Below are 22959 nucleotides of genomic sequence, written 5' to 3' on the forward strand. Positions count from 1 at the left end.
TTCCATGTCAGTAAAGTGTTAACACAAATGACCATCTCTTTCTGCCTAAAAAAGAGAGTATAAAATCCTTGACAAAAAATAACACTGTGTGTGCTGGGGGTGTGTGCATGTGCACAATGGCAAGTTCAACTGTGAATCATAATAGGCTAACCTCTATGTCATGTCAGAGGGTAAAAATGCCAAATCAATTTAGATTTTAAAAGGCAATTTTATATAAGTATATATGAAAGTACTTAAGAAACATTTTAGTAACCAATATTAAAACTTAAATAAAGATATCAGTATGTGGAAAAGGAGGGGGCAATGTAGAAATTTTAAGCCAAAGATTTAGGAAAGAAGGAAAAAATAATAGAATTTTTTTAAAACTGTAACTAGAAGAAAATAAGATTTTAGAAATATATCAAACACACAAAAAAAGAGACAACCTCATTCATGAGAAGACAACTGTTATCAGCTATAGGGTGTTTACAAAACACACATATAAAATTAATAAATTATATGTAATTTTCTTTCATGAAATTGTGTGTACATTATCATGCAGAACTATTAGAATATTGTTTAACTATATATATTGTTAATATTATAATATTATAACAGTATTTTAATACCATTTGTTTACTATCATGCTAAGCTGGAAAGCAAAAATTATGATTTCTGTCTTCTTTGCAGCTACAGCCCCACATGTGATATAGGTTTTGCCAAATCAGGACAGATACATGAAACTTAATTTTAAAATGAGTTTCATGGAAATCCTTGCAGGGTGCCAAACGTTAGTAATGATACCCAAAATCATGGTAGAAAGGAATTTCTGAGGAATCTAGCAGTTGAGGAGGCATTTTCCTGAATCCATCATTTTTAATTATTCCAAGACAGCCATGTCCTTAAGGAATCATTGTGAAAATGGTTTTGAAAGGTCAGCCTAATTTTTTCTCTTTCCTCTGATGGGGCTTAGGGCAGGCTGCCCTGAAATATGCTAAAGTGGCATATTGATTATTTTGAATTAAAGTTACTTGAGAAGCAGCTGGTTCAAGTGGCACACTCTGACCGTCCTCTCTGTCCCCCTGAAAGCAGGAAATAAATCTCAAGTGACGGGTACCCTCCCTGCAGCAGGAGGTGGAGTCATATCCTTGTATCCTTCTCCCCAGGGATACAGGATACAGCGCTAAGAATCTAGGTAAACAAACTCTGCTTAGTTTCTTCACTAATTAGTACCTAAGCCTAAGTTTTCCTTCTCAGTTCTTCACAAATTTATTGTTTGTCTAAAAGGTATATGGACATCTAACCTCAGTCACTTCTTGGGTCCCATATCTAGGAGAGCATACATATGAAATTATTTTTCTCTCCTGTCAATCTGTCTTGTGTCAATTATTAGACCAGCCACAAGAATGAAGAAGGGAAGCAGATACTTCCCCTCTTCTGATCCCTTCCAAATATATCTGTATCTATATCCTTTAACAAATACTTCTTTGCTTGAAATAAGTATAGTGTAATCTGTCATATGCAACTAATCTCCCAATAATAGACTAGCATACCATAGCAAAAGAAGGCTGGAAAGGACTTGAATGTGGATATTCTCTGTTATGGGCTGAATTGTGTTCCACCAAAACTCATATGCTGAAGTCTGAACTGCTACTATCTCAGAAGATGACTATTTGGGGATAATTCCCTCTTAAAAAGACTCTTAAAAGTAAGCCAGCCATTAGGGTGGGCCCTAGTCACTATGACTGGTGCACAAGTAAGAGCAGGAAATGTGGACAAAGACATGTACAGAGTAAAAGCCATGTGAAGACAACAGGAAGAAGAAGCCCATAAAATCAAGAAAAAAATGCTTCAGGAAAAAACCCGGCCGACACCTTGATTTCTGAATCCTAGAACTTGGAGAAAACGTATCTCTGTTATTCAAGCCATCCAGGCTGTGGTATGTGGTTTTGGAAGTCCCAGTCATAGCAAATTAATACACTGTCCAATTCTTCACACAACTGAGTTATTTCTATTTGAAATTCAAGAGACTCCACAAACTATTCAAACTAAAGGGAGTTCCAAAAATTTGCATCATAAACAACAAAAACCATCCTTCTACATGAGAAGAGAACATTAAAAAATGAGCTGGAACAAAATGATTCTATTCCAAAGGGTTAAAAAAAGTATATATTATTTATGATAAAATCCAGTAATATACTTGGAAAATATTCATGTTTAAAATGTAAACACTTTATGAAAGACATACAAGAAAAACTGAATTAAGGCCCAGATGAGGCACGTTCACAGGTAGAATTACTGATTATCATAACGATATACAATTTCCCAAAGGATCCAAAAAATTCAATACAATAAAAATAGAATTATCAGAGTATTTTTAATTTTTAAAGACTTTGAGAAAAGCTAAGATAGTTTTAAAAAGGGAAACAATAACTTAAAAAATTAATCCTAAATAATATTCAAATAATCCAAAAGACAAGCAGAACATGAGGAGCAGTGAAGAAAAATTAACAAGGGATAGGCACAAAACAGTAAATGGTAAAATGTAATATGCCCTAAACAATAATTATAGCATATGATATAAATACTTATCTGTGCTTATATATACACACACATATACAGATTTGCTGTTTAAATGAGATATATTTTAATATAAAGATACAAATTAAAGACAACAAATAAATGAAGAAAGGTGTATCATTCAAATTGTAAGCAATAGAGCTAAAATGGCTACATTGATATCAGATAAAATAGACATCCAGGCAAAAACTATTACGGGAATAAAGAGGAGTATTTTGTAATTACAAAAGGGTCAATTCATCAGTCATAAATATGTACGCACCTTCCACGGAACTGGTAACATTCTTAAAAATTTATTCATCAGGTTATAGCTACTCATATTCTCATTTTATCAAATGAGAATAAAAAATAATTTATTTTATTTTAAAATAATAAATTCTTACATAGTAAAATAATGCTGCATTATTAATATAACATAACTGTTTTTTCAAAAACAAAAATTTAGAAGTTTGCTTTATTTTTTAAAATTTCTTTATCATATAATTTAATAAAGACAATCTAGGTTCTTACATCAGCATCTATATTCATCTGTTGCAATTATGTTGTTTAGTTGGTTGTATATGAAAAACATCTGGCTTTACACATATATGATGTTTATATAGAAGAAGTCTTTTAATAACCATCTTAGGTAATGCTAGATATTCTTTTTTGACACTACATCAAGCCACAGCAAGTACTAGTACCTTTTAAATTTCATTGTAATATGAAAACTGAAGCCATATTAGTGACATTTTTAAATCAAAACCCAATGCTTCATCTTGCTTATTAAATGGACCTTTTGAGAGTTCTTGATGGTCTACCTGGACCATACTTTTGAGAACCAATGGACGATACACAAAAAAACAGCAAATATGGGGGCGCCTGGGTGGCTCAGTTGGTTAAGTATCCGACTTCAGCTCAGGTCATGATCTCGGGTCCGTGTGTTCAAGCCCCATGTTGGGCTCTGTGCTGACAGCTCTGAGCCTGCTTTGGATTCTTTCTTTCTTTTCTTTCTTTTCTTTCTTTTCTTTCTTTTCTTTCTTTTCTTTCTTTTCTTTCTTTTCTTTCTTTTCTTTCTTTTCTTTCTTTTCTTTCTTTTCTTTCTTTCTTTCTTTCTTTCTTTCTTTCTTTCTTTCTTTCTTTCTTTCCTTCCTTCCTTCCTTCCTTCCTTCCTTCCTTCCTTCCTTCCTTCCTTCCTTCTCTCTCTCTCTCTCTCTCTCTCTCTCTCGCCCTCTCTGTCCCTCCCTGCTCGTGCTCTCTCTCAAAAATAAACATTAAACAATTTTTAAAAAAACAAACAGCAAATATGTAGACTGTCTGATGGACATTATCAACCCACCATGATGAAATTAGTATTTGGAATACTATACCCAAAAATTGTATAATTCACAATCTTTCCAAATGTACATGATATATTTATTATGGATTAATCATCTTCTTGGTCCAAAAATAACAAATGTAGAATGATTATACAATATTTCTCTAACCACAACAGAATTAAATTAGAAACCAATACCAAGAAGATAGCTAGTAAAATACCAAATATTTGATAAATTCAGAAAATAATTTTCTATATAATCCCTATACATAAGAAGAGTATAGGAGAAAAATTAGGAAAAAATTGAATTAAATGATAATGAAAATAAACATGAAAATGCATGGTGCACAGGTAATTGAAGGCATGAAGGAATATTTTTGGGTATATGGTTATTACTTTAAAAATATAAATTCAATGATGTACATTTCCACCTTAAAAGCCTAAATAAAGGAAAGTGAAGAAAACCCAAAATATGTGGAAGGAAGGAAATAATGAAATAAGATCAGAAATTAACATGTATCATCAAAAGGCAGTCTACTGGCAGAATTCCTTCTTCTGGGGAAGAGGTCAATCCTCTTTTTCTTAAGGCTTCTAACTGATTGGATGGGACCCAGCCACAGTATGAAGGATAATCTTATTTACTCAAAGTCTACTGATTTACATGTTGATCTCTTCTAAAAATTACCAGGATAACAACATCCAGACTAGTGTTTGACCAAATATCTGGGCACTGTGACCTAGGCAGGTTGATACGTAAAATTAACCCTCACAGTGCATTTCTTTGTAAGTTTTACATTTAAAACATTACAGATAATTATTGAACTTTAGCTAAGACATGAATGTCAAAGTACTGGATGAGATTGGATGAGTACTGGATGAGATTTTAATTTCTGCAATTTACTTGCAATGTATCAGAGAAATCTGGTGAAAGGGTATAAGAACAATGGGGAAAAAGATTAATAGATGTGATAAAACAAGTACTATGGAAGGTTAGAATTTAGGTTGTAGGTGTATGGATGTCTATTGTAAAGACATTTCATGGTAGAAGAAATAATTTATGTGTTGAGCATATATTTCAGGGTCAAATTAGTGGGTAAAGGACTTAGAGGAAGAAGAATCAACATGGGATCATTTAGTCATCTCACATTTGAAGCATGACCTCGACAAATGAGAAGAATATGGAAAATCAAAGGGAAAATATTGAGAAATAATTCTTAAGGTAAACACTACTGAGAAAAAAGAATGGATACTCTGCTGGAGTAAATATTTATGTGGGAAAATGGCAATATTAATATTCTTCGTATCTATTCAATAAAACCTATACTGGTTAGCCTTCCAGTTAAAAACCTGAGAGATCTGAGCCCCTTCTCCTCTCCAACATTAACCTCTATGACTTGCACATATGAATCACTTCATCTATTGATCAAATTAGACTCCAATTGAACTTTTGTAAAGATTTCTCATCTGTAGACCTCTCCTCAACTTACTGAAACATTCTAGAATAGTTTCTTCTCTCCTGCACAGACTTTCCTTATATCAATAATCTGTAACAGCTTAAACTAATATCTCATCTGATTTCCCAAGATGCTCAAGTTATTCCTCTTCCTAGTGATTAAACCACTTAATTTGTATTATTTTATAACTTTTGTCATTTTATGTTTTGATTCATTTTTGTTATTTCAACCACTTATTCAATTACTATATATATATATATATATATATATATATATATATATATATATATGTTATCTTATTTGCTCAGGAACTGTGCCTTATTTTTCTTCCTTCATAATTCTCACTGTTCAACCTTATCTACTTTATATGGTAAAAAAATATTTAGTGGGTCTGTTAGTTTTACCACAAATATAACAAAATAAAACATTTATTATTTCATGATCAGAAGTTCAGGGACAGCTTAAATGGGACCCTGAGCAGTCAGGGTTTAACAATGCAGCAATTAAGTTGTCTCCTAGGAATGTGATCCTCTCTGAGATCCTCTTCAAAGCTCACGTGAACGTTACCAGAATTTAATTCCTTGCATCTATAGAACTTACCGTGACTTGTTTCTTCAAGGCCAGCAAGTGACAGAAAGTCTCTAATTTCTCTTTCTCAAGTCTCTAGATCCTCTTTTATAGGGCAGATTCAACTAGAAAAACTACCTTTTGATTTGCTTAGAGTCAACGGATTAGAGATCTTAATTACATCTGAGAAATTTCTTAACCTTTTACCATATAATGGAGTATCATCACAGGAGTGACACCCTCCCTACCCACTTTTCTACACCCTATGAATAGAAAAATGTTGCAAGTCCTGCCTTCAGTATAGGCTTGTGCAAGAGTGTGGGTCATTAGGGGTATTCTTAGAATTGTGCCAACTTTAGGAACTAAAAAATAACACTGTTATGTGTATAATGCATTCACAATGTTGACAGACCCACTGCTGCAGTTGCATATATTATATCATTGAACAGATTGGCAAGGAATGGACAACGGGTTTTCCCAAAGCACTCGGTACATATTCCTGTCACAACACTATAAATGTGAGAAAGAACAGGGACTCAGGTCCCCTTAATCCTATTCACCAAATCTGCATAACTTGATACCTCAAACCCTATGCCGCTTGAGTAGTAGATCTCCCAGGACAGCTAAAACTCTATGCCCTTCAGTTAGCATATCTTGCAGGAATGCAGAAGCAGGATGCTTACTGAAAGGAGGGACTGGACTACAAAGACTGGTGCACACCTAGTCAAACCAGTATATGTCAAGCTGGTCCCAGTGCTGAACTTACACTGACTTTTTCCCTCATTAGAATACAAAAATCACACGAGGTGGAGATTAACATATTAGACATGTGACACATGAAGAACCATCATCATTAAGCGTGCAAGTACTAATAAATCCCCACCTCTACATGCTTAGACATCACCCTTTTCTCACCTAAGTTTCTTTAACAAACTCTCCCTGACCTCTGCTGGAGGTGTCAGCGTGAGGACTTTCCTTGGTGCTGCTTTGCTTCTACATAAACTCCAATAAAGCTTAGCCTGAAACTCCCATCTGGCCTCTTACTTACTTACTTATTTATTTAAATTCAAGTTAGTTAACATACAGTTAGTACTGGTTTCAGGGGAAGAACCCAGGGCTCATCCTAAGAAGTGCCTTCCTTAATGCCCATGACTCATTTAGCTCCTCCCCAACCCACCTCCCCTCCAGCAACCCTCAGTTTCTCCTCTTTAAGGGTCTCTTATGGTTTGCTTCCCTGTTTTTATTTTATTTTTCCTTCCCTTCCCCTCCCCTATGTTCATCTGCTGTCTTTCTTAAACTCCACATATGCGTGACCTCAACCGCAGTAACTTCTTACTAGACATGCCTCCAGAGGCAAGGGAAATAAAGCAAAAATGAACTATTGGGACATCATCAAGATAAAAAGCTTCTGCACAGCAAAGGAAACAATCAACAAAACTCTTATCAATTTCTATTGTTTAGAGAGTCCAACGGCCAGCTTTCGATCACTTATTTCCCAAGAGTTCTTAGTTTCTTAGTATAGTGACATGTTTTTAAATGTCTTCCAGTGCTTAATGATACGCCTGGTTTATAATAAGATTTCAATCATGGAAAATAGATTTATATGTAAAATGTGTAAAATATTAAGAATGATCTTTGGAGGGAAAACACTGCATGTTAGCTTATGTAGGATGATAAAGGATTTCTGTAACAGAAGATACTGAGGTCTAAATTTCTTAGCATAAAATTTTAGTAGACTAGCTACAACTGAAGGCATTTCTGCACTCAGACTTATTTGCTCTTTATAAAAACTTTTGCTCAATCTTGCTAACGTGTCGGAATCTGAATAACGCCATATTTTTTTCAAATTAAAATAGCATTTTGTAATATCAGTGGAAACAGAAAGAAGTATCCATACTACAAAGAAATTTCCTAAGGGCATAATGACTAATTTACAATAACAGTCTATGCTTAATGAGCTAACAAAGCACTTAAAAGCATGTTTTCTCACCTCCTGCATGCAATGAGCAAATAAAAACAAAGCTCCAAAGGGAAAAACAGTATTGGCCTTTTTTCTTTGTTGTGGCTGGCAGAAAGTAATTGGCTGAGTCCCAATTCATAGAATGTTAATGCTGCATTTAAACAGCACATTAGCGCATCCCTTCTATAGAAGAGAATATATTGCCAGTATTCTCCTCTTGTGAATCCCTTCTCTTTGTATCATAACATAGTTGTAAATATAAGTATGGCAGAAGAAGTGGAGTGAAATTGTTCCATAATGTGTTATATTTTCTCATGAATTGTTTATTTTATTAAAAGCAAAACAGTTTTGCAGAATCATCTTAAAGAATCTGTGGGCAAATTTTATTATATGACTTATTTTAAAATTCAGAATTGATGTTTAATTACCATAGCAAATTCAATTTCAAATAGGATATATATGTATTGAAAGGGTAATGTGGTGTACAACTAAAAGATGATGTTTGCAGTTACTAGATCAAATAAACCAACACTTAGAGCGTTTTATTTTTTAACAATTACATTTTTATGAAGCTATTACAAATGGCACTGGCTATGTGAGATAAAATACTCATTCAGGCAAAGAAATTGCTCTGAATACAGTCCACCCCCCCAGACCTATTTATACAAATTAAAAAAATATTCATCATTATGAGTGAAATGCTTCCAAGAACACAGAAATTGAGTACAGACTGGTGGTGTTCAAACCTGGTTTTGGTGGTTACTAGTCATGTAAGCCTGAGCACATTATTTAAACATTCCTTGCCTTGGTTTGTTTGTAAAACAGAGATGATAAAAACACCTATACTTATATAATTGCTGTAAACGTTCAATGAATAATTACATATGAAACATGTAGAATATGCTTCATGACAAGCTGTGTAAGCATTTTAAATACTATATTGTTTTGCTTAGAATGTTTCATATGTGTAGATACATGTTCTAAATCCTAAAATAAAAATTTATAATGTCATTTTACACTTCAGTGATATCACAGTATAGCAATACCTAATACAATAGGAAATACACAGATCAATAATAGCAATTTTAGTATATGCTCCTCAAACACATTACAGTAAATCCTTATGCCTAAATTGTAGCAAATCAAACACTCTGCAGATCAAGATGCTGAGGGTAAGTACTGATTACAGACTTGCTTCTATGTCACACAAGTAAGTGACAAAATTGAGATCAACTTTGGTTTCCAAATTCAAACTCTATACTTCTTATTCTACTTGAAATATGTAAATGGAAACTGCCATATTTTTATTATTATTGTTTTTATTATTTTGCTACACATAAAATGCATGGTGATGAGTGCTCCTTTATTTTAAAACTAGATTCTTACAGTGAAATTTTAATACAAAATGTATGAAGGGGGGTAATTTTTCAGTTAAACAGAAATCACAACTGAGAAGGGTTTTATTTTAAACACAGACTTTCGAGTTGAACATATTCAGTTGAAATGAATTGAACATATTTTATTTTCCTACACATGTAATGAAATAGAATATTTTTATTAACAAGCTTCACCACTGAGACCTGAAAAGAATGGCAAACATAAATTGCTTAACTTAAATTATTACATTTTATCAACTCTGTATTGAGAGTAAAGACTAAACAGAAAAAAAATATTCCACAAAATTGGGCCTAAAGTTAATAAAAAAGGTTTCTGGATATTGCTAAACATAAAAAAAATGTATATATTAATCAATCATATGGGTGTCAGGAACACACTTCTGATGCATATATACATATATACACATGTGAATAACTCCTCTCGCATAGTGACTAATGGAACTTTATTCTGTTCTATTTTTTTTTTTTTTTAATTTTTTTTTTTTTCAACGTTTTTTTTATTTATTTTTGGGACAGAGAGAGACAGAGCATGAACGGGGGAGGGGCAGAGAGAGAGGGAGACACAGAATCGGAAACAGGCTCCAGGCTCCGAGCCATCAGCCCAGAGCCCGACGCGGGGCTCGAACTCCCGGACCGCGAGATCGTGACCTGGCTGAAGTCGGACGCTCAACCGACTGCGCCACCCAGGCGCCCCTATTCTGTTCTATTTTTTGACAGTAGCTATTAGCTTTGCATTGTGAAAATATAAAAGAGTACATTTATAGTTTGATATGGGAACACACAGTAATCATGGTTCTTTCAAAGAGGGATGTTCTACTGATATTACTTGCCTCTGCATAAACAATCATATTGAACTACTTTCTGCTCTTTAATATAACGACATTTAGTACAGTCTCTAGGGAGCTAAACTTGCCAGATGCACCTTGAAAGAGAATAAAGGACGGTAGAGAGCTAGGGCATAAGTTAGTTCTTTGACATAAGAACCCACCAAACACCGTTCACCTGTATGGAAAGAATAGTCTCATTTGTAACACAAATATTGGGTTCACCACTTACTATTATCTGAACCTTTTGATTCTGTTTAAGAAAAACTAACAATTCTAGGAAGATACTTACATTTATATTGTTGATTTATCATGAATAAATGTCTAGGTAGGAAAACTACCATGCATTTTATACCCCAAAGTTTCCAATGCTGAGGGGTGTGGGATGGAGTGTGGAATACAGTGTGGAAAAAAATATAAAGGAAAAGTATATTATTTAACAGCTGAAAAAATTAGCTTTGTTTTTATTTTTATTTATTTTTATTTTTTTTAACATTTATTTGTTAGTGAGAGACAGTGAGAGACAGAACATGAGCGGGGGAGGGGCAGAGAGAGAGGGAGACACAGAATCCGAAGCAGGCTCCAGGCTCTGAGCTGTCAGCACAGAGCCTGACACGGGGCTCAAACTCACAGACCAAGAGATCAGGACCCGAGCCGAAAGTGGTCGCTTAACCGACTGAGCCACTCAGGCGCCCCAAATTAGCTTTGTTTTTAAAAAGTCTTAATAAAATTCTAAAAGAACGGGGAAATCTAAGAAGGTTATTAGGCAAGTGCCAAAAGATATGACAGAAGTTAAATATTGCGTGTTTCTACTTTTGAGAGATAGGAGGTACAAAAGAGAAAAAGGCCAAAAACCAGAGCAAATAAAAAAGTTATAGCAAGATGGTAAAATCTTAGAAACCTAGGAACTCTCTATCCTAGTAAGATAAATGAAGAAAATGAGGAAATTTCTCTCTTTCACAACCAAGCTTAATGTTAATTTCAGATTGATCTCCTTTTCCTCATTTTACTCATTTTCGTAACCTCATTAGGCTTAGGCTTTCAGTCCTATAGCACATGCAAAGTGCCTCTCCTTGATGTCAGGAATAACGAGGACTGTATGATACAACTACCGAATCAGGCAGATTCGGTAGTAGTAAGGAAAGTAGAAAGGAAAGTAGAAAGGAAAGTTGAAAGTAGAAAGGAAATGATTAATAATCAGGCGAGGCAACAACATAAACCAGGATCTTCCCAGTCAAACCTGAATCCTTGACATCATCTTATTAGATTTCTAAGCAGTGCTGAACACTGTTGCCAACTTCTCTTGCGGCACTCCCTGCTCAGAGTCTAAGTGTACTTGTCTCCTGCTTTTCCTTCGCTGTTCACTAAATTTCAGTCATCTTTGTAGGATTACCTCTTTCCTGTTCACAAGGAACAGGAGTTTTAGGACCTCACCTCTTTTCACTTCATGTGCCAATGACATAACCCTTTCACTCACATTTCTTTGGCAGGAATCATATGGCTCCAATTAAACACAAATGCTCTGCTTGTGGTCTAGAAGTGTGCTAAGGCAGAATCAAACATGGATATGTGTATTAACTGGCATTAGTGAATTATAGCTGCTACATCAATTATATTACTAGGACATTTATAACAGTGCCCTAGGAGTTATACTTGGCTCAGACATGCCCAAAGTCTCGGAATTCAACTATCTGACAGAACATGAAATACAATTTCATGAGCCAGGATTCAGCACTCAGTGTTTACTAAGTACTAACAAGAAATAAGCATCTCTTTAGATGTGATAAGATTTACTAAAAGTTTGTAGCAAGCAATTAACTATTTGTCTACTGACTGGAAAACAAAACAAAAGAGCCACATTAGATTAGAACAAGTACTTATGCCCTTTACAGAAAATTTCTGCTACAAGTTCCTGGCCCTGGATTTTCCTATACACTAGGTTAATTGGACAATATAGTTATATTGGCCAATCTTGGAAAACAGAAAAGAACATCTCTGAAGTCACTGATTTTTGAAGTGGGAGAAGATTAATTAAAACTTACAAAATGAACACACATAAATTTGTGGGATGCATCTGGTTTCACTGATAAGTATGAAATGTGTATAAAACTTTTTGGTGAATTCCAAACAACCATTTCATTTTTCTAGAAAACTTTTGTTGATTTTTGCTGACTTTGGTATCTGTAGCTATTATATGGTTGCACTTGATAAGAGGATACAGTTCTGACATGAATGTTCCTGATATTTTCATTTACATTCATGAATAAGGGGAAAGCAAAGCAGCTAAGATAAATGTTGGAACTTCTGTTTCCAATGACAAAACCGTATGCTTAACAATTTAGCATAAATCCTCATAAGCCGAAATACCAAGGGTTGGTTGTATTTTGTTTACAAAATGTTCTGATACTTGTCTTTTCTCAATCTATCTTTTTAAAAATTTAATTCCATGTCAGTGTATAAATATCAGCCTCATTATGATTTATCGCTGAATAATATGAGAGTTTCATTAATTAAACATTCTAATATTGATTAACATCCAGTTGTTTCTGGCCTCATCCATATATTTTTTTTTTTGCCTTATCTATATTTTTGACCAGGTTTTTTTCTATCAGTATAAAACTTGCTGGTTCATAATGAACAAAACAAAACCCATAACTTTGTCGGCGTTATTAAATAATAATTTAACAAGGTGTCATGCTCCTATGTAATAATATTGATTTTCTAACACATAAGATAGTTCTGAAATGAAGTTTTATCCTCCTGTATATTATTTGACCGTTAGTTCTTATTGTGACTCAGATAAACAAGACTTGTTCAGGCAATGACTTGGTTCGCAGAATGGAGACAGGAGAAAGAGGGAGAGTGAGAAAGTTGAGAGAAAGAGAGAAAGAGAGAGAGAGAGAGAGAGAGAGAGAGAGAGAGAGAGAGAGAGAATTTCTACCCAATATTTTAACAAGCTGATCGGTGTAGAAACTTTTCAAAAAATTACAACTTTCATTGTCTATTACTTTAATTATTGTGTGCCTGAGCTACCATTTAGCAAACTGAGTTATACCTGGCATGGTTGTGATTACTTTGATACAACAAGGAAACCATTCCACATATTTTACAATTTAAGACTTAAAAAAAATAACTGTGCTTTCTGCATCATCTCAAGTTAAATGATGCATCTGGAAATTCTAACACAGGGAACTCTCTCTTCTGTTCAAATATGGCTTGACTGATGTCACCCTGCCTCAAGTGTATTACTTAAAAAACAGAGTGCAAAGAGAACAGCTGTCAGGGTGAGAAGTCTAAACACATTTCTGCAAAGTAACCTAGTGCTGACAAAATGCATTTAATCATGCTGAAGCTTCATGAAATTGAGTTCATTATGTTAGGATTGTTAGTAATTATGGCTATGAAAAAACATTATTTATATCTAAACTATTGAATAAGGCAACCATATAAAGCTATCTAAGGAGATGTAAATATTTTAATAAAATGGGTTAATAAATGTTTCTTTCAGCATTTCAATTTTTTTTCAAGAAGCTGAATTAGGAGATCCTTGACAACTCGTTTATTGCACTGCAGTCTGAAATTGTGAGAGAAGATGGAGCCTGGTACTCTGAGCATTGACCTGTTTCTTTTTCTTCCCTGCTGAACTTAACAACCTCATTTGTTTTCATGGGAATTTTGTGTGACACCATGAAGATAATTGTGCCATAGCCTGAGATAAGACATTGAAATCTATACCCCTGAGAAGCTACCAGAATTCTCTTAGGGGAATAAAAACTGATTTTCTGTATTAACATTCAACGGTTTCCTCAGTACAGTCCAAGAAGTTCGCATCTTTTTACAGAATAATTAACTCCTAGAAAGATACCTCCCAACCAATAGTGAAATATGTCAACAGGAAATACAATTAACAATCACAACACATCCATTTACTAAGTATATGGAGAAGTATCAAGTAAATATTGGGATAAATACATTCTGCAAGGTAGCAAAACAAAGCTTTATTTGATAATTGCATTTATACTGTAAAATAAAGGCAATCATATTTTACAGAAATGAATTTAACATCATCAGACAGCATTTTACACATTTTGATTTCTCCGGAGATTAGCCTTTGACAAATATGGGATGCTGCATTTTAAATTTATCTGACATGTGTATTGGCTCTAAGTCTCTGATTAGGAGAATTTTTTATGAAATATAACTTTTTTCCCATACTATATTTTCCTTGTTGAGGGCATTCAAGTAATGCAGTAGAACACCTTTAACATTAATTAATTAACATTAATGTTAATTAAAGTTAATGATCCAAGCCATAAAAGGCTCTTCTTTTCTCACAGTGTCCCTGAGGTCTCAGTGAATGTTATTAGCAACCATTTCATTTCAGTGACTATAACTACCAACCAACTTACTTCCCACTCAGTTGTTTCATGGCTGACATATGTGATGACATATTTTGACATGTCACTCAGAATCATTTCCTCTTTAGTGTTTATAGATGCTTAAGCAAACAAAAACATAATAAACAATTCCAGTTCTCTCACTGTAAGCCTCTTCTCATTATTTGACATCCCTTATACTTTCATATGCAGGAATCGCTGCACTGTTACCAGGAGAGACCCTGAAAATCATTCCTCCTTATCTTCAAGAAACTGTCTTCATGTCTGTGAAGAATGATATGCATTGCATTTTTCACATCCAAGAGGCAGGTTCAGATCCTGGTTAAGGTACTCTTGGATATGGCAGATTTCTCCTTTTGCGGTCTTCATCCCTGTATTCTGAAGCTTATTCCAAAATTTTAAAGGTTCCCTTTTCCATCTCCTCAAAGAAGATAAAGGGCTTCATGTAACCACATTCCAAAGAGCTCTTGTCTGACATGTCGAAGTTTCTGAGGTATGCAGATTACTTTGTAGCCTTTGCTAACCATCAAAAATTTAAAACAGTTTCTGAGGAGCATGTAATCCAAAAATGAAAAAGAAATGAAGGAGGGAACAAAGGGGGGAAAGGAAGAAAGTTAAGAAGACAGAAAGAGAAGGAAAGTGGAGATGGACTGAGAAGGAGAGAGTAAATGCAGAGGGCAGGAGACAGATGAAGAAAAAAGGTGAGGGAGTTTCTGGGGATGGAGAAAAGACCTACGCCCAACACCACACACAGTGAAATAAAGCATGTAAGTTTTCAGACTTTAAAACCAGACTAGTTGGATTCACATCTGAGTTCCACAACTTTATGACCAAAACACGGTGAGAAGGTATTTAACTTCCTCAAGCTTCATCTTTTTCAATTTAAAAAGGGAGGGACACTACTACATTATGGTAAGCATTATTAAAGAAAGACCCATTGATGTGCGTAGTCTCTGTGCTCAAGAGGAAGGAACTAGTCCACATATCTTTGTGCCAAATGCATAGGTACTTGTTGACTGTTGAGCAATTTACAGACACAGGTTCATTTCAGTTTACTTTCGCCACACACAGAAAAATGATTTTTCCATGGACTTGTATGATACACTATTAGAGAAGTAGGAAAGATGGATAATTTGTCAGAGGATAAAGTTTCTAATGTACCCTTCTGTTTGCCGTATAATCTCCTATCTTCCTTTAACCTGGCACTTCTTCATCTCAGAGTGATAGATCAGATCACCCATGATCTGATGATCATGCTATCATTGTATTTTGTTCCTCTGTTATACACTATCTTCTTACAGAATATTATAGAATGTGGTTTCCTGGGTTTGACTATCTTCTTTAACATTTAATATATTGAGAGTTCATCTTAAAAACTGGGACATAAATACTCTTTTCTGAAACTTTCAGTTTTAGAAAAGTGATAGTTCACCAAAAGAAAATAAACCACATGTGGCTGTAACCCATATGTTCAGCTGGCAGCCTTTGTCAGTGTATAGATTTGGGTGATATTACATTAAGTCCCTCCTTTTCAAATGGGCTTCCAAATCCCTCCTAAAGATATTAACTCCAACATGCACATCTCCTTATATTTCCCCATTATTTTGGACCACCATGGATTATTTGCTTCCTTTGTCCTTTAACTTAACAGCTCTGTCGTAATATTCAGATTTCCACAGTTTAAAAAAAAAAAAAAAAAAAAAAAAAAAAAAAAAAAAATATATATATATATATATATATATATATATATATATATATATATTTCTCAATGAAAGTTTTTTAGTTTAATGGACTTTGGTAGGGGTTCAGAATATATTACTCCCAAACATGCCACTTTGGCACACTGATTATTTTGAATTGAAGATACTTTCAAAACAGATAGTAAGAGAAAGACATTCTGAGTCTCCTTTGTTCCCCTGAAAGGAGATAAATCTCTCACACATGAAAGATATCCTCCCTGTATCAAGAAGGTAGAAGGTATACTTATCATCAGAGACAGAGAACTGAGCACCAAAAAGGTTATAAATAAACCTTGTTACTTCTTTCTCATTTTACTAAACCTGGCCCAAACCTCTCTGTCTTATCAATTCTTCATAAATGTATTGGTTCTTTGTCTAAAACATATAAATGTTTCCTGCTCTGGTCACTCCTTGACTCTCATATCTTTGTGGGGCTACTATACGTGTGTGTGTGTGTGTGTGTGTGTGTGTGTGTGTGTGTGTGTGTGTATACATTTATATATATATAAATTTGATCTTATCCTTTTATCTTTATATTGGGGAGTGAGGGTGCCTTAGCCAAGAACCTAGAAAAGTACAAGGAAAATTATTTTCCTCTTCTGCATTTTACTTACAATTTTGAGATTCTCCCAAGGAGTGGAACTAGTTCATAATTCATAGTCTTTAACTATCCTTTTGAGTCCCTACACTTTTCTTACATTCCTATGTTTTATCTCCATTGCCTCCTTCTGAAACCAGCCTTACAAACTTCATACATGATCAAGATAGCAGAGAAAACAGACCAGTTTCCAAAACCCATTCTGTACCACAATATTTAACATATTTAAAAACTGTCCAAGACTTCCTAACAAAAACATGATATCTACATACACACATGTCAAAAGAAAAGAAACCTGAATAACTGTGATTCACAGCATATATGTAGTATGGGATAGTCATTAAATGTTAGCTAATTTTAGAAAAGAATATTCATTTGTCATTGAAACATTGAGAAAAAGACTCACAGGACATCCCTGGCCCAAACCCACTCCAAACCTAGCTTCCTACCAAGGCAGCCCTGACTTGTACCCACTATAGCTCCAGCCATCCTGACAAAGTGGCCCTGGCACAGAACACCTCAGAACCCACTGAGCCCACACCCAACTCACTGCCATCAAGGAGGCCATGGTGCAGAGTGCCCCAGACCCCACCCCCCTCCCCCCACCCATACCTGCTCCTGCTGTTTGATCCAACCAAGATGGCCCCACACAGCAGACCTGGGACCAACCCCCACCAACTTCATTCAACCCACCAAGATGGCCCTAGTAAGGCACAACCTAGGATCCCAACTGCACCTGCTCCAGACCCAGATGGCCTGCCATAGCTGTCAGGCACATGCAATCTGATCAGGATATGTTCCTATAAGAGGCCACTCCTTCAAGACCAGGAAAGGCAGCTGTTCCACCTCATTCATAGAAATAAACACAGAAAGTCAAACAAATTATGGAGCAGAAGAATATATTCCAAATAAAAGGACAAGATAAAACCCCAAGAAAAGACCCTAATAAAATGGAAGTAAGTAATATACCTGATAAAGATTTCAAAATAATAGTCATAAAGATGCTCACTGAACTTGGGAAAAAAATGGAGGAATACACTAAAAACTTCAAAAAGAGAAAATATAAAAAAGAATCAAAGCTGATGAATACAAAATCTGAAATGAAAAATACATTAGAGGGAATCAAAAGTAGATTAAATGATACAGAAGAGCAGATCGATGATCTGGAAGACAGAAGAGTGGAAATGCACAACAGAACTCTAAAAAGAAAATATTTTTTTACATGAGGACAATTTAAGGGGCCTCTGAGACAATAATCAAGCATATTTAACTTTTGCACGATAGGGGTCCCAGAAGAAGAAAGAAAGAAAGAGGCAGAAAACTTATTTGAAGAAATAATAGTTGAAAACTTCCCTAATGTGGGTATAAAAACAGACCCAGGTCTAGAAAACTCAGAGAGCACCAAAAAAGATGAACTCAAAGAATCCACACCAAGACACATTATAATTAAAGTGACAAGTTAAATATAAAGAGAGAATCTTAAAGGTAGCAAGACAAAAACACATACGAGGGAAGCCCCACAATACTATTGGCTGATTTTCAGCACAAACTCTGCAGGCCAGAAGAAGTTGAAGGATATATTTGAAGTGCAGAAAAGTAAAAACTTACAACTAAGAATACTCTACCCAGCAAGGTTATCTTTAAGAGTTGAAGAAAAGATAAAGAGAGTTTCTTAAATAAGCAAAAACTAAGGAGCTCATCATCAGTAAATCAGCCATATGAGAAATGTTAAAGCATCCTCTTTAAGTGGGAGAAAAAGGCTTTGACTAGAAATAAAAAAAAAATATGAAAGAAAAAAACGCACTGCAAAGGTTAATCCATGTTAGAGGCAGTAGATCGGCCACATAACATCTAGTATGAGGGTTAAAAAGCAAAAATAGTAAAGTCAACTATAACTACAATAAGTAGTTAAGGGATACACAAAACAAAAAGATGTAAAATATCATGTCAATAACATAAAACCAATACTAAGAGATATATGCACCTCTATGTTCATAGCAGCATCCTTTACACTAACCAAGATAAGGAAGGAACCTTAGTGTCCATGGATAAATGAATGGACAAAGAAGATATAGTATAAACACACACACACACGGGAATATTACTCAACCATAAAAAAGAATGAAATTGCCATTTGCAACAACATGGATAGATCTAGAAGATAATATGAAAGTCAGAGAAGACAAATCCTATTTGATTTCACTCATATGCAGAATTTTAAAAAATAAATGAATAAACAAAACAGAAACATACTCATAGATACTAGAAACAAACTGTTGGTTACCATAGGGCATAGTGGCTGGGGACAAGTGAAAAAGGTGAAGGGAATCAAGAGGTAAACTTCCAGTTATAAAATAAGTTACAGGAATGTAATATACAGCATAGGAAATATAGTCAATAATTTAATAAACACTTTGTACAGTGGTAGATGGTAACTAGATTTATCAAGAGGATCATATACCTGAAACTAACAGTTATGCTTAAATAAGTAAAATAAAAAACTGAACAACATAGCTTCTTAAGCAGATAAATCCAAATATTTTTAACAGTGGGACTTTAAATTTCTATGAGAATCTGTCTCATAGAAAAATTATATATATATATATAAATATATAAATATAAATATACATATAAATAAATATACATATAAATAAACATAAATATATATAAATTAGCTATACAAATATATATAGATATAAAATAGATATATAAAATAGATATATATATATATATGCATTTGTATATGCATATATATTTGTACACACACAGAGGCTTTTCTTGCCTCTCGAATTCTAATGTTTATCTTAAAGCATTAAGTAGGCATTATCACACTTCCCACAGCTGAAATTCCTTAAACTTGCCTAATGGCTTCACAGTCAAAGCAATTATCTCTATCACTGCCTAACTGGGCAGCTTGTTCTCCAGAGCAAAATTAATAGATATCATTTAATGGTCAGAGCTGTTTGTGACCTTCCCATGACTCCAGGACACTGACACTGTTGGTTCAATCTACCGCACTCACATAAAAAGCTGCTGCTAACCGCTTGGATTTAGCATCAATTTGACAACAGAAGGTCTTTCTCAGCAGGGTCAGCACACTTGGCGTGGTGCAGTGCAACAGCAACAAGAATTGTCAATATTATGAAAATACAACTCAGGACACTGATGTTAAGAAGAAAAATGTGTAGAACAGCTTTCTCTGGAGAAACTAGGATATATACTGTCACTGCACCTATGCTAGCATGTATTTTTAAGCCTGAATCAATAAAATAGGTAATAAACAGATAGATGAACTATGAAAACAGTGTAATTTAAGAATGTAGTGAAGCAAATCAGATTACAAAAATACAATAGTTTACACTTGATCCTTCTTGTAAATGTATTTGTTACTAGAAGTGAGAAAACATTTCCATACATAAAAAGTAAGTAAAAGTGTATATAGCTTCTTGAAGGTTTTACTTTTTGGTGAACATACATGATAACAATATTAAACTGAGAAAAAATGTGAAGGCAGGAATATTTTTTACTCAGAACACAATGTAAGAGCATAGATGCAGTATTAGGAAAACACTTAGCTACATATTTTTTCATTAGTGTCCTGAGAGGATTTTGATCCTGGAAGTCCCTTGTTGCCACTTTTCCATACATTACTGTAGGGAGCTGACCCCTCTGAGAAAAGACCTATTATAAAGATTGGATAAATATGATTGTATTTCAAATATGAGTCACATTTTCTTTTTAAATAAATTTTTAAATATAATATTTTTAAATAAATATAAAGCTTTAGCTATTTATATTTTTAAAAAGTTACCTGTCTATGAAACACACCCTATAATGTAGCAATGCATTTTCTTGCATCTATTAGTAATATAGATATTTTTAGATAACCAGAAAATATCCTTTGACGTGGACTATTACTGAATAAATTGTAATCATTAATATCACCAACCATAAAAACAGTTACAAAAATAATATAATAAGTCAACTATAAAAACATTTTAAAATTTACTTTGGCAATAAAAACTCAGGACAACATGTATTTTTTAATGTCTTAAGTTCTCACAAAAAAAAAGGTACTCTAAAATAGATCATTAGACATATTAAAATGTGACTCTTGCTAGCCCTTTCTATAAACGAACATACACCATTGAATACAATAACAGAACTATCTAAACCCACTAATACCTGAATTCTAACAGAAAGTATGGATTTAAGTTATTTTAAAAAAAGTTATTGCAAAAAGATTAAGTTGAGGAAGAACTGAGTGCAAATATCATGAACAAAAACCTTGGTTTTCCTAGGTCTTTATAAATTGAATCCCAACGTTGAACCCTAACTATTTTCTCATTTCTTTCTAACTTTATTTTATTAAGTTTCCCCCAGATTCTTCTGTTTGGTGAAAATGAAGCCTTTAAAATTGCTGATCTGAAGATGAAACTGCCAGAAGCAATTTTGTTAATGGATCTTTTAAAAGTGGTTTAGTAAAAAAAAAAAAAAAAATCCCCAAAAAACAAAAACAAAAAAACAAAAATTCCAACATGTTTACGCACCTTGTCTTTTAACTAAATATATTTTCAAATAAACAACTATTAATATGACTACTGAAACTTTGGAGCAACTAACAAAACATAATTCCCTCTTGTAGAGAGTCATAGCATTAACATTTGCATTTCTTTCTACTGAAAAAGGGCAGACAAAATATAGACAGTAAATATAAAAAGAATTTTCTGACTTTTCCTTGATTGCCCTTGTTGGTGTGAACTTCAAAGTATCCATTCATTGTCTGAACAATGGACTATCAGTAATATTAGCTCGTTGAGAAGAGTTTTAGCATCTTCAAAGATATCTTTTTACTTTTAGGACAAATCAAACAAGCTTATAAATTTTTCATCAGAGGATGAAGTGTCAGGTAGCCTAATTGATTTACCGGTTTCCTAAAATAAATAATCGCTCAGAAATGATCCTTTTTGCATCTCTACCATAGCCTTATAAATGTCATTTAGACAATGAAACAGAAAATCCATTACTGTATATTTAGTTGGCAGCTCTGAATGCTGTGTAATATATTTTTAAATATCTATTTGATTGAATTAGTATTGCTATGTCCCAGTCCATTGAAATTACATTTAAAGTTACGATAGATGGTGTGCTCTCATACAAAGTCACTTTTCATTGTAAAACCATAATGATTATAATCAAAATCAATTTCAAGGGCTCCAAGCCCTTTAGGACTACCACACTGGCCAAAATAATGGAAAATTAAAATGATTTAAAATCCATTTTAGCCCTGTGTATCTTAAATATTATACTTTATCACATTATGTAAATTACATATATTTGCAACATAGTCTAGTTTAACAGCCTCTTATGTCCTCATGCAAGTGATAAGGGTGACATACTATCCACTTTGTAATGAGTGCATAAAATGGCAATTTTGTAGGCAAACATTCCCATCTCTCTGGCAGATGGCTTAAAAGGCTGTTCAAGAACCCTTTCAGAGCAAGTTGAAATAGTCTAATAATGAATAAATAGCAGATGTTGTCATTGTAAATTCCAGAACACACAAAATACTCACTCAGGCAGATTCTTCTGAAAGCAAACTTGAGTCAAATTTGTACCAATATATTTATTTTTAATTTAACTTTCTCATTACTTCAAACGGGTCAGAACTATCAACCATTGTCACAGTTATTATAGAGGATGCCCTTAAATGATCTGCTAACTATATTTATGTATTCTATAATCAGACAAGAATATGCAGTAATTGTTCTAAGTGTGTGTGTGTGTGTGTGTATTTAGTAGAAAATATGTTGTATACTAAAAATATACCTGCAATTCTGCCTTCAGTTTAACCCTTCCATTATCTGAAAATAAATGTTCACAGTTGTAGATAGCAGGTTTATACATTTACTCTCAGCAATGTCTTTTTCAATGAATGGACAATTAATATGCATGAATTCCAGAAATAATTTATCTCCATACTTTTCTTCAGAAATAGACTGATTACTTACTGGGATAATGTGAATTTGGGCCTTTGGCTTTATCTGTTTATTTTTGGTTAGGGTTCACTACCTATTTTATGACTTTTCATGCCTTCTAATCCTCTAAAGAGGCACTGGGGTGGCTCAGTCAGTTAAGTGTCCAATTCTTGATTGTTTGTGTTGAGC

The sequence above is a fragment of the Neofelis nebulosa genome, chromosome 1, assembly GCF_028018385.1.
Source record: "Neofelis nebulosa isolate mNeoNeb1 chromosome 1, mNeoNeb1.pri, whole genome shotgun sequence".
Taxonomy (NCBI): Eukaryota; Metazoa; Chordata; class Mammalia; order Carnivora; family Felidae; genus Neofelis; species Neofelis nebulosa.